This window comes from Pseudorca crassidens, chromosome 20 (assembly GCF_039906515.1).
Source record: "Pseudorca crassidens isolate mPseCra1 chromosome 20, mPseCra1.hap1, whole genome shotgun sequence".
In the NCBI taxonomy this organism is placed as follows: domain Eukaryota; kingdom Metazoa; phylum Chordata; class Mammalia; order Artiodactyla; family Delphinidae; genus Pseudorca; species Pseudorca crassidens.
Genome location: NC_090315.1, coordinates 41,459,505 through 41,486,878, shown reverse-complemented (window position 1 = coordinate 41,486,878; position 27,374 = coordinate 41,459,505). Strand labels below are relative to the sequence as shown.

Here is a 27,374-nt window from a genome sequence, read left to right as displayed (position 1 = left end):
TGTCTTTAATTTTTGTCAGTTTGATTATATATGCCTCTTGTGTTTCTCCTTGGGTTTATCCTGCCTGGGACTCTCTGCTCTTCCTTGACTTGGGTGGCTATTTCCTTTCCCATGTTAGGAAAGTTTTAGACTATAATCTCTTCAAATATTTTGTCGGGTCATTTCTCTCTGTCTTCTCCTACTGGGATCCCTATAATGTGAATGTTGTTGCATTTAATGTTGTCCTAGAAGTCTCTTAGGCTGTCTTCATTTCTTTTCATTCTTTTTTCTTTATTCTGTTCCACAGCAGTGAATTCCACCATTCTGTCTTCCAGGTCACTTATCCGTTCTTCTGCTTCGGTTATTCTGCTATTGATTCTTTCTAGTGTATTTTTCATTTCAGTTATTGTATCGTTCATCTCTGTTTGTTTGTTCTTTAATTCTTCTAGATGTTTGTTCTTTAATTCTTCTAGGTCTTTGTTAAACATTTCTTGCATCTTCTGGATCCTTGCCTCCATTCTATTTCCGAGATCCTGGATCATCTTCACTATCATTATTCCAAATTCTTTTTCTGGAAGGTTGCTTATCTTTGCTTCGTTTAGTTGTGTTTCTGGGGTTTTATCTTATTCCTTCATCTGTACATAGCCCTTTGCCTTTTCATCTTGTCTATCTTTCTGTGAATGTGGTTTTTGTTTCAGAGGCTGCAGGATTGTAGTTTTTCTTGCTTCTGCTATCGCTATCTGCCCTCTGGTGGATGAGGCTATCCAAGAGACTTGTGAAAGTTTCCTGATAGGAGGGACTGGTGGTGGGTAGAACTGGGTGTTGCTCTGCTGGGCAGAGCTCAATAAAACTTTAATCCACTTCTCTGCTGATGTGTGGGGCTGGGTTCCCTCCCTGTTGGTTGTTTGGTCTGAGACGACCCAACACTGGAGCCTACCCAGCTCTTTGATGGGGCTAATGGCAGACTCTGGGAGGGCTCATGCCAAGGAGTACTTCCCAGAACTTCTGCTGCCAGTGTCCTTGTCCTCACGGTGAGCCACAGCCACCCTCTGTCTGTGCAGGAGACCATCCAACACTAGCAAGTAGGTCTGGTTCAGTCTCCTATGGGGTCACTGCTCCTTCCCCTGGGTCCCGATGTGCACACTACTTTGTGTGTGCCCTCCAAGAGTGGAGTCTCTGTTTCCCCTAGTCCTGTCAAAGTCCTGCAATCAAATCCTGCTAGCCTTCAAAGTCTGATTTCCTAGGAATTCCTCCTCCCGTTGCCAGACCCACAGGTTGGGAAGACTGATGTGGGGCTCAGAACCTTCACTCCAGTGGGTGGACTTCTGTGGTATAAGTGTTCTCCAGTTTGTGAGTCACTCACCCAGCAGTTATGGGATTTGATTTTATTGTGATTGCACCCCTCCTACTGTCTCATTGTGGCTTCTCCTTTGTCTTTGGATGTGGGGTATCTTTTTTGGTGAGTTCCAGTGTCTTCCTGTCAATGATTGTTCAGCAGTTAGTTGTGATTCCGGTGCTCTTGCAAGAGGGAGTGAGCGCACGTCCTTCTACTCTGCCATCTTGAACCAATCTCTCCCATAGCTTCTTCTTTTAGAAGTGAGGTCATTTGGGGATCGAGTAACAAATGGAGTCTTGTCCAAAGCGTGGCTTACAGTAGGCAGTGGGCCCATTGATTTTTGACCCACCCTGTGGTCATTTTCCCAGTTCTCTAATGTATAATGAGAGTGACATTCTTGCAAGTTTCCGCAACCCACACATCATGGCCTCAGCCTGTCAGATAAGAGCTATCATAGTGTAGAATTTCAAGTGAAAGACTGAAATAGCACTTGATCCAGCCAGGGTATGAAATCAAATCAAAGTATTTTTTGACAAGGAGGGGCTACGATAGATCACAGAGATTAGTGCCATCCTTAAAGATCTCCAAGAAGAGAAGGCTGATTGGAGCAGCTATTCAGTTGGGGTTCACTATGTTGATTTTGAGGGGCCCCTGTTATATCTGGTAGAGATAGCCAATGGGCAGAGTATATGTATAGCTAGGTTCTTGCAGGCCTTTGACCCTCCAGAGCAATTTGTGTGTGACATCCTTGGGTACATACTTGCTGTAGTTGTAATATGTGTGGTCCTCTCCCCTACAATTAAGTTAGCACTGATATTCTTGTGTATATATATGTGTATTCCCATGACTTGGAACACATCTCTCATCCTTTAATAGGAACTTCATAAAATGTGATGAAATGAAGCATTTCATAGAAGGGGGGGAGAAAGAAATAAACATATTTCATTTATAAGGAGGCCCAAATGCCTTCTTAGAATTAAGGCCAATTTTCCATGCATTTTAACTTAATGAACCATTCCAAATGTTGGCACATGGACAGCTGCCCCTCAATTAGATGTGCTCACATGTGCTTTTTAAATTGAACTGGACTTTCAGACACCTGGAAATAAATTGGTTTTCATCTTATAGGTGGAATATTTATTTAAAGGTTTCTAATTTGCCCTTTCATCCATTTTAAGGATCTCTGAACATCATTGTTTATAATTGTTTACCAAATTCTATTGAGCACTTCTATTGGAATTTGCCACCACATAGGACAGCCTATTTCACTGGACAAATATAACTGTTACAAAGGTTTCCTCATGGTGAACCAAGATCTCCAACTCCTGCCATGTTTAATGCTTGTTCAAACCTCTTGCCGCTTACAAATAACCTTGTGACTAATATTTGAAGGCTGTCCACCTCTTCCCTTGAATCATCTATTTTCAAGGTCAAATATCTCTCATTTCTTCATTATTGCCTTTGTTAATTGACTTCCAATTCTCAACACTTTTGTCCTCAAATTAGCCAGTCTTTATTTTTTAATGACCAAATGTTCCTAGTTTTAATCATAAACCCCCTTCTTTAATTTTTAATCAACTTTATTGAGACATATTTTACATAAAAGTTTCTCATTTAAATGTATGTTACAGTTAGCAAAAATAAACAAATGGGACCTAATGAAACTTAAAAGCTTTTGCACAGCAAAGGAAACCATAAATGAGATGAAAACAACTCTCAGAATGGGAGAAAATATTTGCAAATGAAGCAACTGACAAGGGATTAATCTCTAAAATATACAAACAGCTGATGCAGCTCAATATCAAAAAAACAAACAAACCAATCAAAAAATGGGTGGAAGACCTAAATAGACATTTCTCCAAAGAAGACATACAGATGGCCAAGAGGCACATGAAAAGATGTTCAGCATCACTATTAGAGAAATGCAGATCAAAACTGCAATGAGGTATCACCTCACACCAGTCACAATGGCCATTATCAAAAAATCTACAAACAATAAATGCTGGAGAGGGTGTGGAGAAAAGGGAACCCTCTTGCACTGCTGGTGGGAATGTAAATTGATACAGCCACTATGGAGAACAGTATGGAGGTTCCTTAAAAAACTAAAAATAGAACTACCATATGACCTAGCAATCCCACTACTGGGCATATACCCAGAGAAAACCCATAGTTCAAAAAGGCACATGCACTCCAATATTCATTGCAGCACTATTTACACTAGCGAGTACATGGAAGCAACTTAAATGTCCATTGATAGATGAATGGACAAAGAAGATGTGGTACATATATACAATGGACTATTACTCAGCTATAAAAATGAACAAAATTGAGTCATTTGTAGAGGTCTGGATGGACCTAGAGACTGTCATACAGGGTGAAGTAAGTCAGAAAGAGAAAAACAAATATTGTATATTAATGCATATATGTGGAATCTAGAAAAATGGTACAGATGAACCTATTTGCAGGGATGGAATAGAGACACAGATGTAGAGAATAGATGTGTGGACATGGGCAGGGGGAGGGATGAACTGGGAGATTGGGACTGATATCTGTGCACTTCCATGTGTAAAACAGACAGCTAGTGGGAAGCTTCTGTATAGTGCAGGGAGCTCTGTGGTGACCTAGATAGGTGGGATGGGGGACGGGGTTGGAAGCAAGGTCCAAGAGGGAGGGGATATATGTATACATATACCTGATTCACTTCATTGGGCAGCAGAAACTAACACAGCATTCTTAAGCAACTATACCCCAATTAAAAAAAAAATTTAGGAAGATGTCAAAAAATATATAGAATATTCCCAACATCCTGAGAAGTTCCCTTAGGGCCCCTTTGCAGTCAACCCTAACCTCTAGCCAAGGTAATGACTGCTCTGGTTTCTGTTCTTATAGGTGAGTTTTGCCTATGCTTGAACTTCATATAAAAGGAATCAATCATTAATTGTATACTCTTGTGCTTTGCTTCTTGTGTTCAATATGTTTCTCAGATTCATCTATGCTGTTACATGTTTCAGTAGTTCTCTCCTTTTTATTTCTGAATAGTACTCCATTGAATTATAACACAACTTGCTAAATAATTCACCCACTAGTGGATATTTGCAGATATTTGGGTGATTTCCAGTTTGAGGCTATTATGAATGAAGCTGTTATGAGCATTTATGTATAAGTTTTTGTGTCAATGTATGTTTGTACTTCTCTTATTTAAATACCTAGGAGTGAAATTGCAGGGTCATCCTTTGATTTTTGAAATACAGAAACGAGGGGTCATTAAATTATACCTTTCCTAACTATCTTTCCTAAACAATCTTTCTCTTTCCTAGCGATGTTTAAAACTACTTCTTCTGTAGACATGTGATAGGACTGCCTATGTATACTATATTCAATACAAGCACAAAATTTTGAATTTGAGGCTCAACTCTGCCACTGATTAGGTGTGATATTTGGCAAGTTTCTTAATTTTTCTAAGCCTCAGTTTTTCTCTTCTGCAAAATGGAGAGAACAGAAATACCTGCTTCATAGTTTGTTGTGAGCACCTACATAGTAAGATTTGAAAAATAAATGAAAAACATTTATCCCAGTGCTTACCATAGAGTAAATGCTAAACAGATAAATATACACAGTAGAGTAAGTCTTAAGAGTGGCTTACAAAATGAGCTGTCTATAGAAGAGTGTTGAGAAAGATAAAGGCCAACCTCAAAGGAAAAGAATGGCATGAAACATCAAAAACTTTTTTTCTTCTTCAAAGGCAAAGGGGGAGGGGGTGTACTGGCATTTATGCAATGAAAACAATGTTAACTTATGAGGCAAGGTTTTCTTTCCCCTCAAGAAACATCACCATCACCTCACTGGAGGATTCATATTTGCATCCTAATAAAACATCTCACATCATAGAGCACTTTCTCAATTACTGTAGCTTGAACAAAATACTGCACACTAGCCAGAAAGGATCTCAGTCAATACTAGTTTGGATTGCTTAAAGAGGTCACTGGCAGAATCAGTTAAAAATTAGAAAAAAAGGCAAGGGAATTTAACACAATTTCGCAGTTATTTCTGGAGCTCTTTCCTCACAATTACAAGCTTACGTGCTACTGTAAACAAGCCTCTTAAAGATGACTTTTAAAAAAGAAATAGAGTAAGTAGTTACTTTATGGAGGTCAGAAATTCTTGCTAACAGGAAGAATAGAAAAGCACAAGCAACACAAGAGCATACTATAGGAGTGGTTACTGGGAGCAAGTGACATCATCCTACAGGAGCTCAAAATCTCTGACATTTAGATGACTGATGGAAATGAAAATTATGTGCTGTAAAGATCCATGTTAAATGACACACAGACACTGACCTTGAAGAAGGATGTGGAGAGTTTGAGGTTTCATTTGAATGATAAAGTAATCTTAACCTAATTAATAATTCAATAACTTAGGTTAATGTTTGACATCTTTTTGGATTTGCACGGTGGGAAAACAGAAGGTCGACTTATATTTGGGCATATACTGTATTTGCTACCCCTACTCTAGTGAAATTAAATGTATTGAAACCTCAGTAGATATAAGCCTGTGAATTAGAGACTACTGAGTCTTTTTTCAAAGAGATGGGAGCTGTTTGTCCACAGGCTGTGACTTTGATCATGTGGAACCCATGGCCAATTGAAGTGAGCAATGCCAGACTGTGTGTTTCCTATCTTAAAGAAAGTATCCATTTTGTTAGCAGCAGGAAAGAGTGAGAACAATACTGTTGTTTTCACAACCTGGGACAGAAGTAGTAGATAAAGGGGAATTAAGCTGCCAGCAGCACCACTGTTTCAAAACTTCAGAAATTATTTCAGTACTTTGATAATACATTCAAAATGTAAACCACTGCATATATCAAAGGTGTCCCCCACCCTGATGTGTGTGTGTGTGTGTGTGTGTGTGTGTGTGTGTGTATATATATATATATATATATATATATATATATATACATTTGTCTGTATGTTTGCATATGTATTCATACGCATATACTTTAGATTATAGTCTTTAAGATTACAAAGAGGGAAAGTGCCCAATATTGGTGTAATTTAAGGCATTTTGCATCATAACTTGGAATCATAAGTTGAAATTTTCCCAGCTATGGGACTTTTTAAAGTCATAAAACATCCCAAACTGGTAGGTATAGTGTTTTGGTAAGGTCATTAAAATTATTGCCAAACACGAACATGAGTGTCAAAAGCAGTTATGGGTAGATCTTAATTTGGGAAACTTAGGTTGATCTTGAAAATATGTGCCAGATACTGTGTTAGGTGATTGAAATATATTATCTCAATCCTTAGAAAATCCTTAGATATTATTCTTAAAATCCTTCGATATTATTCTACTTGAATTAGAGGGAAGGGAAATCAATGTCAGAAAGGTGACTAGTTCAAGACACACAGCTGTGGGGCTGCAATCAAAAGTCAGAAACCCTGCATTTTTTCAAATAGAATTAAGGAGGCAGAGAGAGAGAGTTCTGGTTTGTTTCATTCTACTTCATCATAGGGGATAGAACAGTTTTGAGCATATACTAAGGGCTCAATAAATACTTTCAATAAATAGTTATTCAGTGCAGGAGTAGATGACACTGGCTCCAAAAATGTATATCTCTCCTTAAGAACATTTCTTTTCATTAACTAGAACACACACACACACACACACACACACACAACAGATAGTTTGACATTTTAAAAACTTGATTAGTTAGGCTGCTTTTTTTTTTTTTTTTACGTACGCAGGCCTCTTACTGTTGTGGCTTCTCCCGTTGAGGAGCACAGGCTCCGGACATGCAGGCCCAGCGGCCATGGCTCACGGGCCTAGCCACTCCGCGGCATGTGGGATCTTCCCGGACCGGGGCACAAACCCGTGTCCCCTGCATCAGCAGGAGGACTCTCAACCACTGTGCCACCAGGGAAAGCCCCTAGGCTGCTTTTTTAACACTCATAATCAATGAAGTGTCCCCTACCTGTAGAGACAATCTGACAGTGTAGGCAGTCCAATTTAAAATAAGATATATCGCTTAAAGAATAGTGTAAAAATTCAATAAAATTTAGTATTTGTTTCAAATAAATGTAGGCCAATAATGTCTATAATTTCTGCTGGATAAACATAAAATCATCTAATTTAAGAGCACAATAAGCCCTTAGAGATCAGCTGTCAACAACCTGTTGGACTACAGTCTCCTCACTGGTCTCCCTAAATACAGCCGGGATGCCCCACCCCCACCCCGCCCCATTCTCTCTTGTGGTTGCAGTCAATGTGATTTTGGAAAAATGCAAATAAGTTAATTTCAGTTTCCTGCTTGGGAATTTCAGTGGCATCTCACTGCTCTGACAATTAAATCCTTTTCTTAGCCTACAAGGCTCTAAATGCAAAAGGAGGTACAGGTCAGACCTCAAAGTCCATGCTTCATTGCCCCCTGGGTCCTTGCACACGCTGCCTCCTCCCTCTTTTGGGATATCTCACACTTCCACCTCATTTACCCTACTTGTCCCTCAGATATCAACTACAGGATCACTCTCTCAAATGCAATTTCTGTGACTCGCTAAGGAAAATTAGGTTTGTTTGGTTTACTGGCTCCTGGACCCCTGTTCCTTTACTTCAGATAACATACCTCAGTTTCTTTTTATAAATCCACTTGCATGAATATGGCACTAGTATCTGTCTCCCCCACTGGATGGCCAATTTCATGAGGGCAGAGACTGGTCCTGTTCTTGCTCACCAATGTACCCCCAGAACAGCATTCACCCCATAGGAGGTCTCAATAAATACTTGTTAAGTCCATCACTTGGCACCAACACTCAACCTTGTTTTCAAGGGAGTGTACCTTGATGCCATGGTACTGTTTGTGGAACCACCCTGCAGTCACCCTGTGGGGACTTGAACCCAAACAGTGCACATATGCTAAGTTGTATCTGAACACCAATGACACCACAGTATAGAACCAACACTGAGAGGAAGTATCCTGGGGCTGTGATGGATCATATGAGGTATTATCCCAGAACTGCCAAAAGTCACAGAACAAGAGAATGAGTTTGAATTTTAGATGAGGAAGAAAGCCATAACTGAAGTTAGAAAAAAATGTCAAAAGTCAGGTTCTATATCCAATGATAAAATAATATGAACAAATAAATAACAATAAAAGAAAAAATAAACTCTCAACATTATCATCAGCAGCAGCAGCAGCACAAACATCATCAGTTTCATCATCATCCAGCTTTAAGGCCCACAATAAGAAGGTGGAAAATGGGTCAGGAATTGGTGTGCAGGATGAGCTGGAACATGAGATTAATCACTCATTAATTAATTAATGAGTAATCTGTGGGTGTGAAGTCTCACTCATTATTTTTATAGAGATGGCTATGAAGTAAAAATGCCAGACTGCTGGGTATTAATATAGTTCACTGGACTTCTCAAGACCTTGTTTTAAAACCTGCCTCTGCTCCTTACCTATGACTTTGGATGAGTTTGTTTAAATTTTGAGCCTCAGTTTGATCATTTGGAAAATAGGTATAGTAACAGTTTGACTTTTTAGGGTCATTTAGAGAATTAAATGAAGCCATTCATGCAAAGTATTTGACCTGGGACTAACCCATGATATGAGCTTAATAAATGGTAAATTGTTACTACTAAAAAGCAAGACTGGGAAGATGACTTCTCAAAATATATCTTAGAAGAGGAAGATGTAATAGATGCCAAAATGGTTAGAAATAAATAAGGAGACTGACATGTAACATATTCTTTGTTTGTCCTGTGTTTTTTTGGGAAAAGACTACTTGTCTCTGTTACACTGTGTTCCCTGGAAACACAAATTAAGAAGTATTGGCCCATCTCGGCATTCCTCATAGTATAGTCCAGGGACCTCTGGCCCTTTAAGGTGATCTTGCAAAATAAAGTCCATGGTCAAAAAAGGGTTTGAGGAAAATACTAAAGGCTCTGAGAAATCTTACAACAAATATCACGTCCCACTCTGTTTAAACTGCTTGATTATAGTACCCTTTCAATGTTGTCAAAATTATAATGCCAATAAGTGTACTTTGTGAACTGTTTATGTACCCCATTCTTTCCCATCTGACAGATGAGGGAATTGAACCAAAGAAAGGTCCAGTTATAAATTTTCCTTAAATGTTATGTTTAAATTAAAAAGAAATATATAGCTGTGAATATCCAAACAATGGGAGCATGAGAAAATGCATATCATGTGAAAACATTACTGATTCATTGAGGATTTATTGTGCTTGCTTAATAAAACTCTATGCTTTTAGTTTTTAAGGTTGGACATGTATATGACATTGAAATGGAAAGCAATAAAGACATATTCCTAAGCCAAACTCTCTTTAGAATTTCAGAACATAATTTTGTCAAGATTTAGATGTGCTGGAATCTCAACATGAGGTTAATGCAAAAAAAGTTCCTGATAAATTAGGAGTTTGGGATTTAACATATACACATTACTATATATAAAATAGATAACTAACAAGGACCTACTGTATAGCACAGAGAACTATACTGAATATTTTGTATGTATACCTGAAACTAACATAATATTGTAAATCAACTATTCTTCAATAAAAAAGTTCTTTTCCTAAAAATCCTTTTTATAATAAATCAGATGGATGACACTCAATGGGGGTGTAGATGTCAGAGGGCATGGTAGATGATGTTTTCCAAAAATGGCCATGGCAATATTTACAGTTCTGCATATTCTTATAGAGCCTTGACATTCCCTTTGAAGAGCCTGAGACAATTTCCTTTTCTCTTGAATCTGAGTGAGAACAGACTGCTCTCACCAGCAGAGTACAGCTTCAACCTATCTTTCTCTCGGGGTGCTTGACCATGGAACCCAACCACCATACTCTGAGGAAGCCCAGGACACATGAAGAGTCGATGTGTAGATGTTCTGGCTGATTGTTTTGATGGTTTCATCTAAAGTCTCAGCCACAGTCAGTACTGTTATATAGTACTAGGTATCATATGTGATATAGGCATTATACAGTCCTGGATATCATATGTGATATAGATATCATATCAGCTAGATATGTGATGAAGCCTTTAGAGGATTCCAGCCCTAGACTTTGAGATTCTGGTTGTTTAGTAGAAACAACCTATCCAGCTGTGACCTATCCTAGTCTGTGAAACACTTATCTATGAGTATGATAAATGGTTGCTTTATGCCCCTTAGTTTTACAAAGTAGCCATAGCAACTAGAACAGGTGATAATTTGAAAAGGAAAAGGGAGAGAGGAAAATAAATTTTTAATGCATCCCTATCATGTTCTTTTGAAGATACCTGTGCTTTATTAACTCATTCAAATTATATATGTACTACTTCCTTCTTGTCAGGCATGTTTCTAAGTGTATTTTATTTAACTATCACAACTCTATAGAGATAGCGCATTATCTTCATTTTTCACGTAAGAAATTTTAAACACATGTCCTTAATTTGCCAGTCTTGGTAGAAGTTTAGTGCCCAATATATATATAAGGAGAAAGCCCATGTTCCTTGGCCATTTATACAAATGGTGGATTTCTTAAAAATTCCCATTCAGTTGGCAATAATTGTTACGTATCCTGGTCGGATGTGTCTCTGTAATCTGCACATTATAGTAGTCACTAGGTTTCTCTTCTTTTTAACTTCCTGAACATGGCCTGACCCAATCTGAGAGATGATGATCATAGGGTCCAGCCAGAGTTGGTACCATGCTGGCATCTGCAGTATACACTTAATAGCACATGGAAAAAGTGATCCAAGTTACAGCCATATTTCATGCCTGCATGGTACCACCAAATAATATCTTGGATCTGATTAAAAACTTAATCTCAATATATAACTTCACCTTTCCCTCTGGATTATGTTCCATATGCTTACCATGACTTCCTCTTCCTGATTTGGCAATCCCACAATAGAATACCTCTCCCATACTTTTACTCTTTCAGTTTGACTCAACTCATTCATTCAATAATCGTTTATGAAATGCATCCTATGTCTGGTGCATTGGTAGAAAGTAGAACATCTCAAACTGTGGGCATAATTCTGTGAAGGTTATGTTCACCTGATTTATGCCAGTTGCAGTGTGGTGCTAAGACAGACTGAGTCAACCCAACACCCAAAAAACTAACTTTAAAAATGTCCTGTGACAAGTTGGAACAGAAAACATGGAATTTTTTCTTTTTAATTTTATTTATTTATTTAATTACTTATACAGCAGGTTCTTATTACTTATCTATTTTATACATATTAGTGTATATGTGTTAATCCCAATCTCTCAATTCATCCCACCACCATCACCCGCCCCACTCCCCACCGCTTTCCCCCCTTGGGGTCCATACGTTTGTTCTCTACATCTGTGTCTTTATTTCTGCCTTGAAAACTAGTTCATCTGTACCATTTTTCTAGATTCCACATATATGCATTAATATACGATATTTGTTTTTCTCTTTCTGACTTACTTCAGTCTGTATAACAGTCTCTAGATCCATCCACATCTCAACAAATGACCCAATTTCGTTCCTTCTTATGGCTGACTAATATTCCATTGTATATATGCACCACATCTTCTTTATCCATTTATCTGTCGATGGACATTTAGGTTGCTTCCATGACCTGGCTACTGTAAATAGTGCTGCAATGAACATTGAGGTGCATGTATCTTTTTGAATTATGGTTTTCTCTGGGTATATGCCCAGTAGTGGGATTGCTGGGTCATATGGTAATTCTATTTTTAGTTATTTAAGGAACTTGCATACTGTTCTCTGTAGTGGCTGTATCAATTTATCTTCCCACCAACAGTGCAAGAGGGTTCCCTTTTCTCCACACCCTCTCCAGCATTTGTCATTTGTAGATTTTCTGATGATGGCCATTCGAACCAGTGTGAGGTGATACCTCATTGTCATTTTGATTTGCATTTCTTGAATAATTAGTGATGTTGAGCAGCATTTCATGTGCCTCTTGGCCGTCTGTATGTCTTCTTTGGAGAAGTGTCTATTCAGGCTTTCTGCCCAGTTTTGAATTGGGTTGTTTCTTTTTTTAATACTGAGCTGCATGAGCTGTTTATATATTTTGGAGATTAATCCTTTGTCTGTTGATTCATTTGCAAATATTTTCTCCCATTCTGAGGGTTGTCTTTTTGTCTTGTTTATGGTCTCCTTTGCTGTGTAAAAGCGTTTAAGATTCATTAGGTCCCATTTGTTTATTTTTGTTTTTATTTTCATTACTCTAGGAGGTGGGTCAGAAAAGATTTTGCTCCTCTGTCACAGATTAGTTGACCATAGGTGTGTGGGTTTATCTCTGGGCTTTCTATCCTGTTCCATTGATCTATATTTCTGTTTTGTGCCAGTAGCATAGTCTTGATTACTGTAGCTTTGTAGTATAGTCTGAAGACAGGGAGTCTGATTCCTTCAGCTCCATTTTTTTCCCCTTAAGATTGCTTTGGCTATTCGGGGTCTTTTGTGTCTCCATACAAATTTTAAGATTTTTTTTTTCTAGTTCTGTAAAAAATGCCACTGGTAATTTGATAGGGATTGCATTGAATCTGTAGATTGCTTTGGGTAGTACAATTATTTTCACAATACTGATTCTTCCAATCCAAGAACATGGTATATCTTTCCATCTGTTTGTGTCATCTTCGATTTCTTTCATTAGTGTCTTATAGTTTTCTGAGTAACAGTCTTTTACCTCCTTAGGTACTTTTATTCCTAGGTATTTTACTCTTTTTGTTGCAATGGTGAATGGGACTGTTTCCTTAATTTCTCCTTCTGATCTTTTGTTGTTAGTGTATAGGAATGCAAGAGATTTCTGTGCATTAATTTTGCATCCTGAAACTTTACCTAATTCATAATTAGCTCTAGTAGTTTTCTGGTGGCATCTTTAGGATTCTCTATGTAGAGTATCATGTCATCTGCAAACAGTGACAGTTTTACTTCTTCTTTTCCAATTTGTATTCCTTTTATTTCTTTTCCTTCTCTGATTGCCGTGGCTAGGACTTCCAAAACTATGTTGAATAAGAGTGGTGAGAGTGGACATCCTTGTCTTGTTCCTGATCTTAGAGGAAATGTTTTCAGTTTTTCACCATTGAGAATGATGTTTGCTGTGGGTTTGTCATATATGGCCTTTGTTGTGTTGAGGTAGTGTCCCTATATGCCCACTTTCTGGAGAGCATTTATCATAAATGGGTGTTGAATTTAGACAAAAGCTTTTTCTGCATCTACTGAGATGATCATACGGTTTTTCTTCTTCAATTTGTTAATATGGTGTATCACATTGATTGATTTGCATAAATTGAAGAATCCTTGCATCCCTTGCATGGGTAATAACTTTTCCCATAAAGGTGGTATAAGAATTAAATGAGATCATCGTGCAATGCGTATAATTTAATTCCTAGTCTATATTAAGCACTCAATACATGTTCAGGATGATGCACTTCATGTGTAACTTCACACAGGCTACTCAGTATTCCAAAGGTGAGTCTTGAGTCAGACATCACTTTCTCCCATTTTTCACCCCTCTTCTGGTGTTATTCCTATACTTGGCTTCAGTTTTCTAAGGTTTTTTGTTTTTTTTTGCAGTACGCGGGCCTCTCACTGTTGTGGCCTCTCCCGTTGCGGAGCACAGGCTCCGGACACGCAGGCTCAGCGGCCATGGGTCACAGGCCCAGCCGCTCTGCAGCATGTGGGATCTTCCCAGACCGGTGCACGAACCCGTGTCCCCTGCATTGGCAGGCGGACTCTCAACCACCGCGCCACCAGGGAAGGCCCAGTTTTCTAAGCTTTTATGGCGACAGTTATCCTTTTTGGTGTTAGCTTCAATTTTCCTCTCCCCAGCTTTACACACTATTCCACAGGAGGCAAATATTCTGGGCCATTGACCTATAAATGAGGGTGGTTCATCAGATTGAAACTGCTAGGATTTGGGCATATCTGAGCTGGAGCAAAGTGAGGTTGGATGCTGTGGAGTCTGGGGCAGACGGCTAAAGAGCTGTGGATATCAGATACAGCTAGTGCAGTGTCTAAGATCATAGACTCTGTGATCACATACTATTTGCCTCCATTTAAATTCCATCTCTGCTGGTTACACATTCTATTATCTTTGGCATACTACCCAACCTCTCTGAGCCTTGGTTTCTCCTTGTATAAAATAGGTATAAGAATCACACCATCCACCTGAGAATGTTGTGTAGGTTAACATCTGCCAAGTGCTTAGCACAGTCCTTGGCACATCCTAAGCATTTATACTGTTTGTGTGTATTTGATGCCCTGCTATACCACCTCTGGTCCTTAACCAGTCCCACAGAGGTGTATTTGGTGCCAACAGTAAATGTCTTTTCAGCTGTGGATTCAGCTGTGGCCATCTGGCGGGCAATGTCTGGGAGTGCTGGAGAGTGAGGTGGCTTCTGTGTAGGGATCAGCAGCATCTGCTTCTGGGAGAGAAGCTCTCCATGCTCCCTGGCATGTGCTCCACTCATAAATTCTCCCAGAAATGGAGATGCAGCTGAGCCTCACCATTTGTGGAAGAAGGCACACTCCCTTCCTCTCTGCTTTATCTGTTTGGAGCTGGGGCCACAGCACTTAGTTTGACATGCATCTACTGGCTTATAATGGCTTTCCCAGAAGAATCCCTGCAGGTGTCTCTGCCATAGTTCCTGGAGGAGAAGAAAGCCTATTGCTAAAAAAATAGCCACAGAGAAAGGAATGCTTATTTAAACAGGTTTGGGTAATTTAATTTGCATCTTTAGAAATGTTCAATAATTCCTGTGGTAGGCAGAATGGCTTACCAAAGGTGTCCATGACCTAATCTCTGGAACCTGTGAATATGTTACTTTGGACTTCCCTTACAAAAGGACTTTGCTGATATAATTAAGATTACAGACTCTAAAACAGTGAGGTAACCTGGATTAGCCCGGTGGCCCCAACCTAATTACATAAGTCTTTAAAAGCAGAGAACTTTCTCCAGGTAGAGCTAGAGGGTTGTACCTGAAGGAGAAACCAGAGTGATTCAAAGTCTGGGAGGGACTCGACCCTCTGTTGCTGGAGATGGTCACTTGGAAGGAAGGAGAAAACAGGCTGGCATCATCGAGGAGCAGAGACAAGCCCCCAGCTGACAGCACCAAGGAAACAGGGATCTCAGTACTACAACCACAAAGAATTGGATCCAGCCAATAACCTGAAGGAGCTTGGAAATAGATCACTCTCCAGAGCCTTCCAGTAAGAACCCAGCCCAGGTGGCACCTTGTTTTGGCCATGCAAAACCCTAAGCAGAGGATCTAACTGAGCCCACATGGACTTCTGACCTACAGAACTGTGGGATGATAAATGCGAGTTGTTCTAACCCACTAAGTTTGAGATAATTTGTTATTGCTCCAATGGAAAACTAATACAACTTCTAAAAATATAATAGCATTTAAATTATTTGGGCTGGCCAAAAAGTTCATTTGGGTTTTTAGTAACATCTTACAAAAAACCCAAATGAACTTTTTGGCCAACCAATACTAGGCCTGTCCTAGTCTAGTCCTGGTTTTCCTCTAGCCCTTCATTCCATACTACTCTCTGCAATGTCAAACTTCCCCCAATATCACCACCTCTGATGGCCTCTCTCTAGCCCAGGCTTTTTGAATGAGAGCATCAGTGCCATTTGGGGCAGGAAGTTCCTCATTGGACAGGACATTGCCCTATGCGTTGCAAGACTTTTCACATCCTTGACTCCTTTGGTCCTAAATACCAGTGGCATTGCCCATTTATTGTGACAATGATAAATAAAACCCCCAGGGAATGTTAAGTTAGAGCATCACTGTAAGCAATATGTAAATATTCAACCAGTATGTTTTGAACAACTACTAAGCACCAGGAAGTCTCGTAATACTGGACAATTTGAGTGGATAAGAGTACCTGCCTTGAAGGGAGTTACATGGTAATGTGATACATTAAGAAAAAGAATGTATAAAAAAACACTTTTAGTTTAGCAGTTCAAAATGCTGTAGAAGAAAAAACAGGATAATATGGTGGCAAGGCAAGAGGTAAAGTATATACCTTTTCTGGAGGGATCAGAAAAGACATCTCTTTGGAGGCTGTACTGAGTTGAGACATAATGTTGAAAGGGAGTAGCCACCTCAAGGTTAAGGAAAAAAAAATCCCAAGCAGAAGGATGAGCAAGTTCAAAGCCCTTTGAGACAGGGAGGGCTTGGCGTTTTCAAAGGCCAGAAAGGTCAGTTGATCTGGAGCAGAGTGAACAATAAGGAGAAAGGAGCATAAGGAGGCATGAGAAGCAAGTCAGGGTCAGATCAAACATGACATTGTAGGCTATGGGTGGGTACTTTTATGTAATTCTGGTGTCAATGGCAATCCATCGGTAGTTTTTTTCTTTTTTTTTTTTAACATTTTTTGTGACACTTTCAAAGTTAAGTTGTTAAAAGTTACCCTGTGTTAATGTAATTAATCACCCAGCTTTTCAAGGCCAATCTTGTCTATGAATATCTCCAGCCACTGTCTTCACCCCCAGATTACTTTGAAGCAAACCCCAGGCATAAGAAAATGTCATCTCTAAATCATCCTATTTTAAATATTGTAAAAACAACAACTCCTTTTTAGGCATAATATTAATGCCATTATTATACCTAAAAGGAAGAAAAATTGTATAATACCATTAAATATATTGAAGGATTTTTAAGCAGGAGAATAAGTTTGTCTGGTTTAGCTGTTAGGAATCTCACCTTGGAATCCTGTGGAGGGCAGAGTGTGAGGCAAGAGGGCAGACATGGAGACGGGGAGACCGGTCAGGAGGCTGTGTAGTCTTGGAGGTCAGGAATGATTGTGGACTAGCCAGTGTGTTAGTGGTGGGTGGTGATGGCTTAGATATGGGCTGGAAAGGAAATGAGGAATTAAACATGACTCTTGTGGTTTTGGTCTGAGTGACTGGGTAGAGTATTGTGACATTCATGGACCAAGGAGGGTGGTTTGGGGAGAGGGATGTCAATAATAATTACAAGCTCATCAACACAGGCCTTTCTACTTATGTCCTGGACCTTCTTGCCTTCAATCATCACTTCCACCATTGCCTACACCACCACTTAAATTCTCCTTGGCAATCTAGGCCATGCTCACATGCTTTCTCTTTCTTTGTGGTCTTCTAGATTCTCCATTTAATAGTTCATGATGTTTCTGTCTATATTTAATTTTTAAAAAAATCTTAATAAATGCATGTGGTTAAAAACTTTAAGTAATGGTGAAAGACTTGTTATAGAAAACAACTGTGTCATGTCACATCCTGGCTCTGCCATGTATTAGCTCTCTGACCTGGGGTGAGTAACTCCCATTCTCTGAGCATTTCTTCTCTCAGCTACAAAATGAGGTCATTCTAGCTACCTTATTAGGTGGTTGGATGATATTAGAGCTAATTAATACAAGCCTTTTTCATACCTATTTAGCACTAGTCAAAGACGGTGGGTTGCTGCTGGCATCGTTGTAGCTATCATCATTGTTATTGAACATTCTCACCAAAGAGGAGAGTGATGGCATTCAACTGGGATTGTGCCATTTTTGCTGGGATCCGAAAGTAATACATCGGACTCAGCAGCCAGAATGAGGATGGCACCTAGAGAAACAAATCACCAAGCTCTGCACACTGTGAATGGCTCTTCAATGATACTGGGAGGATAGCTCGAACTTAATCCACTTCAGGTCTGAATTAATAAAAAGCAGACATTGCTTGAAGCTGTAGACTTTCATATTAGCCTAATTTGTGTAAACCACCTGCCTTTCTTGCCCCCTATACACATATGCATGCGTGAGCTCACACACACACACACACACACACACACACACACAGACATCTGCAATGTAGAGGTATATCTGACCTATCACTTCAGTCATTAAGGCTTTGGTTGGCCATTATTTAAGAGTTCAAGAGAAATCTCAGGGTTTTGCTATGCAGAGATCTTATCACGGGCACCCATAAATCCCAATTAGGCAGCTTGTGGCAGAGCCAAAAGAAGAAGCACGGTTCCCGTTTGTTCTCAGGGTCTCATTAATGACATGCCTTCACAGTGAGTTACAGATGGAAGTGATGTCTCCAAACAGGATTGTTAGTAGATGGGTGGAGAGTGGGGTCACAGGCTACTCTTTTCTCTGCTGCAAAGGTATGTAAAGGAGGCCCAGGACCAGCAGAAGCTTGTAAGTTAGGACATGTAGATCAAAGCTCACTTCACTTCTCTCAACATTGATTTTTGACTCAGACCTGAATTTGAATCCAGCTAATATTGGCTAATTCAGAACCTTGGCCATGCTTCTGAGCCTCGCCAAGCTTTCAGGATTTTCCCTTATGCAGAAAATGAGGAAGGACAATGCATTCCATGTGAGATTGCTGCAAGAATTTAAATACTGTATGTAAAGTGCCTAGTAGAGTGTCTGTAACACTGTTTTGTAATTAAAAGTAAATTTTCTATATTATTCCTTCTCCCTCTGTTTCCTTGTCTATAAACAAAGGAGCCTGGTTCCAGCCGAATATTTTTTGACAATAAAGTCTGTGGTATAAACAAATGAAATTACACACACACACACACACACACACACACACACACACACACTTCTTCTGAAATCAAGTTTGCTCTTTTGCAGTTTGAAAGTCAGTCTAGAACACTGACTTTCAGAGAAACAGACTTAAAAAAATCTATCAAATGGTACCAAAGAATCAACTTAGAAGTTAAAAATCTGCGCTCTAGAGCCCATGTGCCACAACTACTGAAGTCCACGTGCCTAAGGCCCAAGCTCCGCAGCAAGAGAAGCCACCACAATGAGAAGCCCGCACACCACAACGAAGAGCAGCCCCGGCTCGCTGCAACTAGAGAAAGCCTGCACGCAGCAATGAAGAACCGACGCAGCCAAAAATAAATAAATAAAATTTTTTTTAAAAAAAGAATAAACTGACTCAAGTCGAGACATGACACTATAAATACTGTGATGCTAGGGAGCAGAGAGGTGAGATGATCTCATTGTATCTGGGAAGTGGGGCTCTGGTGTGGTTTTAGGAAGAGGTTCTTTTTGTGACATTCAGACAGGGATGAGTGGCCAGCCAATGAGCAAGGGAAGAAACAAGTCTAGTTAACAACTGTCACCATACATAATTACAGAATTGTAACCACGTTTTTATACTGGAACATTTGGTATTAATATTATTTCCCTCAATAAAATATTTGTATGGAAAATAATGAAACATTTCTTAATTCCACTTCCTAGTAATAGCCACCAATAACATTCTGGTGATTTTTTTTTATCTATGGTTTTCCTTCTATACACATTTGTTCACATATCGATATACACTACAAGCCATCTGCTTTATACAAAATCAGACTCATTTGCTATCTAACTTTACCACCATTCTTGTTCACAGGTCTTTAATCATCATTATTTAAATATTCTCCAAAATCATGCTTTCAGATGTCCTCATTATTATGTTATTACTGTATTTAATTAACATCCCCTAGTGTGGATTTAACAGTATGTCCTTAATCAGTCCCATGAGGCACAGCATTCTAAGAAGGTAAGGACAACACCCTCATCTACTCATTCACCATCATATCCCCAGCACCTCACCCAGGCTCTTGCACACAGTAGGTACCCAGTAAACATTTGCTGACTGACATAGTTGATATTTACATTATCATCATTTTATTTTTGCTTATATACACACACAACTCTAGTGAAAATTTCTCAACCCCAATCTTAGTCTGACTCTACTTTTTTTTAAGTTAATTAACTAATACTGGATTTTTTTTCGATCCAAGTCTAAGGTAAACTTGCAGTCCTTTGATACATGTTGCCAAATTTGTATTGCCCTGAAGCTGTAAACCATTTTTTCCCTCCCACCACCAACGTATGACAAAGTCCTTTCCCTGTACTCCTGCCAACAGTGGATATTTATTTTTAATCCTTGCTAATTAGAGAGTAGGAAATGGTATCTTATTTCATTAATGAATAGTAAGGCTGAACATTTACTTATGGGTTTATAGTCATTTGTAGCTTCTTAGTGAATTCTGTTCCTTTTCTTTGTTTTTTTAACATAACTTTGAGTTCTAGATTATGAATATTAATGTGAACAGAACTGTGCCTGATATATAGGTATGTTTTATATAAACATATATTTAGTTATGTGTATATGTGTGTCTATCTATCTATAGCTAGCTAGCTATATTTTAGTTATTGGGAAAAGCCAAGTTTGTGAATCATTGTATGTGTTTTAAATAAGGATACAATGAGGGACTTCCCTAGTGGTCCAGTGGTTAGGACTTGGCGCTTTCACTGTTAAGGACGCAGGTTCGATCCTGGTCAGGGAACTAAGATCCTGCAAGCCATGCAGTGCAGCCAACATAAATAAATAAACAAACAAACAATAAAATGATGCATGCGGGTACAATAATCCCTGAAATTTTTATTTTCAATTGTGAGAGATAAATGATATGGGAGGGCTGGGAGGCATAAAGGATTGTAATTAAGAGCATGGACTCTGGATCAAGGCTTTCTGGGTCTAAATCCTGACTCTCTGCTTAGTTTTGAAGCATTGGTAAGTAAACCAACTTCAGTAAATTTCAGTTTCTTGACCTAAGAAAGGGGGGTTAATTATGCCACCTACTTCATGTCGGTGTGATAAAGATCAAAGTTTATGAGAACTGTAAATACATAGAAATTGGCTGACACATAATTGGTTAATTTTAGCTAGTTTTAAAAGCAAACAGATTAGTTAAGCATACCTAGTGATAATTATACAGAGGAGATGCACAGGCTTGTGTGGTAGAGAATAATTGTCCATGGGGTGGGGGCTGGGGGCTGGGAGAAAGGTGATCTAGAGAAGATGGTTAAGGAAGATGTCTTTGAGTCAGGCAAACAATGGGGGAAAGGAACCTTCAGACACAGGGAACAGCCTGTACAAAGGCCCTGCAGTGAAAGGAAGTGAAAGGAGGTCAGTATTGCTGAGGGGGAGTAAATGAACAAGAAAGTGGGGCAACATTAGTAGAAAAAAGCAGGCTGAGGCCAGACTACTCAGGGCCTTATGGACCATCAAAAAGGATTGTTGATTGGATTTTACTTAGTGAGGGAATAATATTACCCTGTTAAATAAGAACAGGTTTTAGACGAAATACACAGGAGATGCTTAAAACTGCATTTATTACACATATTTGTAGCAGATAAAAGATTGCATTTTTAACACCAACACCCAAGAATGTCTTGCAAGTCCTAGTAGGCTGTGAACTCTCTTTGCAGAGAAATCTTCAGCCACTTGTAAGCCAGCAGGAAGCCTCCCAACCTCCTGTCTCACAGGAGAGTGGTTGTACTATGTACTGCCAATGTCCCCCAGGTTATAGGTGTTCTCGTCACGCTCCCCTACGGCACTAAGAGACTGCAGCTATTTCATACCCTTATCCACAATTTGGCTCAACTTCTTTTCCTTTCTCTTCTCACAGTTTAGCCATTGGGATCACATCTACTTTTTACTGGTTGTTTTACATCTTTAGAACCCAAAGGCAGCAGCAAAAATGCTGGGTCACCATCAAGGTTAATAATAATAAGAAGAAGACAAAACAAAACAAAACCATTTTTTGGTGACAGATGTCTGTATGAGGAGGCTCAACTCTAACCAGCTTCCTCTGCTAAACCCATATTTCATTAAGCCTAGAGGGATGGCTTCTCATTCCTTCTTTAATCTAATTTATTGTGCTGGCCAGCAAGTGGATAATATACTTTCATCTGTATCCCAGGATTTGAGGGAGGTATTAATCAGTATATTTATTCTTCAATCCTGGAACATCTGTGTAACAAAGACATTAATTGACGTCTACTGAAAGACTTGCTATTCCAATAATACATCTACCAAGGTAATCAAGTAATATTGCTAATGACTATGTCATGTTAAAAAAAAAACTGTGAACAGCCTAAGAGATATGTAGAATACATAATTCACTGACCATAACACTGATGTCATATGTTAATATTTAAGTGACAATTTACAGTCATTTGTAAAATATTTCACTATAAAATTTAAGAAGTCAGGACTCCAAACGAGAGAGCAACAGAAAGAACTCAGACTTTGTCTCAGATCCACATGGGTTGTTTGAACCCTAGTTTTGATACTTGCCAGCTGCAAAGATTTTGAATAAGTCTCACTCTCTTTTTCTCATCCTCTCACTGGTCTCCTTATGTATTACAAAATGAAGATACTGTTAATGCCTCATTTTGGTATTGCTCAAAGAATTAAATAATACTGAGCTAATATTTAATGAGTGGGAATTGCTTACACGTTTATCATTCAAACCTCACAATAATACGAGGATATTGGTTTTATGAAACCCATTTTCAAGAAAGGAAACTGATATTAGATGACGGGCTCAAAAGAATTAGGATTGAACTTGGGTCTCAATGGCTCTAAATTTCATACACTTTCCAATCCAAAGTATTGACATGCATATATAACTGTTCTTCAGTGATGCCTGGAAATTCCCTCCTGCCTTCCTCCATGACTGGAAATCAATCTCAAGCAAACTGGGAAAACTGGTTATAAACCAAGAAGTGTTTATTCCCAAATGCCATCCCCTTGAGAGGATACCACTCAGACCCAGTCAGACAAGTTTTTAACATCATAAAAGATCTAAAGGATTGCAAGGTGCTTAGTACATCTTTCTCTGCTGTCACATTTGTAACCATTTCCCGTTTTAATGTCTGTCACAGCTATTAAATTCATGCTCATATAATCTCTAGTATGAATTAATAATACCCCCTACTGTCAATGTTCTCCCCTCAAGACCCTCATTATCACTACTGTCAGGGTGGCTTCTGTAATACAGAGCTGGTGTGTCCCTTCTTGTAAAGCTTGACTTACTTCACAATGGTTCCAAAACCTAAACACAAAACCTGGCATTCTGTACTCTGGCCCCTCCCTTATCCAGTCTTCCTTCTTCCTTACCTGCATGTACCAAATATCACAGCCTCCTGTTCCCCCTCCACTCACCAGACTTGTTCAATTGATGTAGATATGTCTTCTCATAATATATAAATCCTACCTGGGCTAATGGCTTGGCTGGAACTTTGTATGTTCCGCCTTCTACACTTCCCTCAAATAGCAGAATGAATGATACTTTATCATTTTTCATCCTTAAAGATATTAATGATGTGCATGTTTTTCTTTCTTGTTAGACTACAAGTTCTCTTATGAAGAATGCCTGCCATTTCTCCAGAGATCTATCATGTTGCTCAGCACCTGAAAGTACACATTGGACACACACACACATCCCTGAATGATTGAATCCATGACTGTAAGCTCTTTAAGAGCAAAGGTTCCTGTTCCAGAGCTCCTAGCAAAAGACCTGAACTTTTTTTTTTTTTTTTTTTTATAGGAAACGTCCAGAATAAGCAAATTTACTGACAGAAAGTAATGGGTATTTGCCAAGTGGTAGAAGGAAGTGCGGGATGGGGAGTGGCTGCTAATGGTTATAGGGTTTCCTTTTTTGTTTTTTTAAACATCTTTATTGGAGTATAATTGCTTTACAATGGTGTGTTAGTTTCTGCTTTATAACAAAGTGAATCAGTTATACATATACATATGTCCCCATATCTCTTCCCTCTTGTGTCTCCCTCCCTCCCACCCTCCCTATCCCACCCCTCTAGGTGGTCACAAAGCACGGAGCTGATCTCCCTGTGCTATGCAGTTGCTTCCCACTAGCTATCTATTTTACATTTGGTAGTGTATATATGTCCATGCCGCTCGCTCACTTTGTCCCAGCTTACATTTCCCCCTCCCCGTGTCCTCAGGTCCATTCTCTAGTAGGTCTGTGTCTTTACTCCCGTCTTGCCCCTAGGTTCTTCATGACCTTTTTTTTTTTTTTAGATTCCATATATATGTGTCAGCATACGGTATTTGTTTTTCTCTTTCTGACTTACTTCACTCTGTATGACAGACTCTAGGTTCATCCACCTCACTACAAATAACTCAATTTTGTTTCTTTTTGTGGCTGAGTAATATTCCATTGTATATATGTGCCACATCTTCTTTATCCATTCATCCATTGATGGACACTTAGGTTGCTTCCATGACCTGGCTATTGTAAATAGAGCTGCAGTGAACATTTTGGTACATGACTCATTTTGAATTACGGTTTTCTCAGGGTATATGCCCAGTAGTGGGATTGCTGGATCGTATGGTAGTTCTATTTTTATTTTTTTAAGGAACCTCCATAGTGTTCTCCATAGTGGCTGTATCAATTTACATTCCCACCAACAGTGCAAGAGGGTTCCCTTTTCTCCACACCCTCTCCAGCATTCGTTGTTTGTAGACTTTTTGATGATGGCCATTCTGACAGGTGTGAGATGATATCTCATTGTAGTTTTGATTTGCATTTCTCTAATGATTAATGATGTTGAGCATTCTTTCATGGGTTTGTTGGCAATCTGTATATCTTCTCTGGAGAAATGTCTATTTAGGTCTTCTGCCCATTTTTCGATTTGTTTGTTTGTTTTTTTGATATTGAGCTGCTTGTATATTTTGGAGATTAATCCTTTGTCAGTTGCTTCATTTGCAAATGTTTTCTCCCATTCTGAGAGTTGTCTTTTCGTCTTGTTTATGGTTTCCTTTGCTGTGCAAAAGCTTTTACGTTTCATTAGGTCCCATTGGTTTATTTTTGTTTTTATTTCCATTACTCTAGGAGGTGGGTCAAAAAGGATCTTGCTGTGATTTATGTCATAGAGTGTTCTGCCTATGTTTTCCTCTAAGAATTTGATAGTGTCTGGCCTTACATTTAGGTATTTAATCCATTTTGAGTTTATTTTTGTGGATGGTGTTAGGGAGTGTTCTAATTTCATTCTTTTAAATGTAGCTATCCAGTTTTCCCAGCACCACTTATTGAAGAGGCTGTCTTTTCTCCATTGTATATTCTTGCCTCCTTTATTAAAGATAAGGTGACCATATGTGCATGGATTTATCTCTGGGCTTTCTATCCTGTTCCATTGATCTATATTTCTGTTTTTGTGCCAGTTCCATACTGTCTTGATTACTGTAGCTTTGTAGTATAGTCTGAAGTCAGGGAGCCTGATTCCTCCAGCTCCGTTTTTCTTTCTCAACATTGCTTTGGCTATTCGGGGTCTTTTGTGTTTCCATACAGATTGTGAAATTCTTTGTTCTAGTTCTGTGAAAAATGCCAGTGGTAGTTTGATAGGGATTGCTTTGAATCTGTAGATTGCTTTGGGTAGTAGAGTCATTTTCACAATGTTGATTCTTCCAATCCAAGAACATGGTATATCTTTCCACCTATTTGTATCATCTTTAATTTCTTTCATCGGTGTCTTATAATTTTCTGCATACAGGTCTTTTGTCTCCTTAGGTAGGTTTATTCCTAGCTATTTATTCTTTTTGTTGCAATGGTAAATGGGAGTGTTTCTTTAATTTCTCTTTCAGATTTTTCATCATTAGTGTATAGGAATGCAAGAGATTTCTGTGCATTAACTTTACATCCTGCTACTTTACCAAATTCATTGATTAGCTCTAGTAGTTTTCTGGTAGCATCTTTAGGATTCTCTATGTATAGTATCATGTCATCTGCAAACAGTGACAGCTTCACTTCTTCTTTTCTGATTTGGATTCCTTTTATTTCTTTTTCTTCTCTGATTGCTGTGGCTAAAACTTCCAAAACTATGCTGAATAATAGTGGTGAAAGTGGGCAGCCTTGTCTTGTTCCTGATCTTAGTGGAAATGGCTTCAGTTTTTCACCATTGAGGACGATGTCGGCTGTGAGTTTGTCATATATGGTGCAAGGCCTGAACTTTTGATACCTAGGATCCATTTAGCTTTGAAACTACTTCAACTCATTCCTTTGAGGTGAGGATGGGAATCCACCCTTGGTTCACTCCAATGTCTTTATGTGGGGTTCCATTACTCCGCATATCACGTTGCATAGTTACAGTGATTATGTGATTGATTCAGGAATAAGCAGTCACTCAGCCAACGTCAGTGATTCCCAGAGAGAATCAAAGATTCTCATGCCTTAACATGGGATGTGATGGTAATTCTCTTGTAACTAATAGGGGAGATCATCTTCTTGCATGGATTCAATACCGGAGAACCAGAGCTGAAACACCAAGGGAAAGACATCCCATCTTGATTATATCATTTGTGTCCATTTAGATCCCAGCCTGAACCTAACCAGCCCTCCTCCTTATGCTTAATTTACTTGAAAAAAATAGTTCTTCTCTCTGATTAAACCAGTTTGAGACTAGTTTTCTGTCACTTGCCACCAATGAGTCTTATGTATTAAGTAGGTATCGGTAAATTTCTTGAAGAGATTCTTCAGGCAGTAAACAAAGCTGCCATTGATGGCCCGTGGAAGAGCCCTTAACAAGGAGCCTTTGATATTGGAGAGAAGATCTGAATATTAATTCCAGTTCTCTCGTGAGGACAGTAAATTTTGGTCTGACCTTCACTAAAAGCTAAACAAACAAGATTCTTATCAACTCCTCACAAGTTCCTGTCAAAAAGCACTAAAAGCACAGCACTGTGTAGCAATTGATGTGAAGATCTTTTACAGTGTAGAACTACTTACAGATGATATAGTTAGGACACCATGGGAGGAGTACAAGGTTAGAGGGTCAGGTTATTTAAATGGCAAAGGGAGATGGTTGATAAGAACTTAGGTGGACCTTTGATAATGGGATATTATTTTCTCCCTGGTTCTCTGTTTTTAGTCAGTTGGGCTCTGTGGTTCAAATGCTTTTGAATCTTGACTGTACAACTCTGTTTTTCGTCAGTTGGACTGTACGACTGTATCTCAGCCTCAGTATTCCCATCTGTATAATGGGCCTAATAAGTTAATACATGTAAACTTTTAGCAAATTGTCTGGCACTCTAGGTTCCCTAGTTCAATGATTCTCAGACATTTTTTGACTACAGCCAATGGTAAGAAATATATTGAACATCTAACCCAGGACACACTCACCCACACCTACACCTGCAACGGAAGTTTCTGAAAGATGATCTTATTCTTACAATGCACAACACATTCTCATATTTTTCATTAGCATGGCCATGATCCACT

The 27,374-nt window shown here is 39.0% G+C and overlaps 1 long non-coding RNA gene across 1 annotated transcript in view; it reads right to left on the bottom strand.

The window, feature by feature from the left end:
* LOC137214664 (uncharacterized) overlaps positions 1 to 17,146 on the bottom strand; it is a 62,103-nt gene extending 44,957 nt beyond the window's left edge. Inside the window, exon 1 of the long non-coding RNA XR_010938977.1 lies at positions 17,019 to 17,146. This is a non-coding gene — a long non-coding RNA (uncharacterized lncRNA). The remainder of the gene's footprint in view (positions 1 to 17,018) is intronic.
* Between the last annotated feature and the right edge of the window lie 10,228 nt (positions 17,147 to 27,374).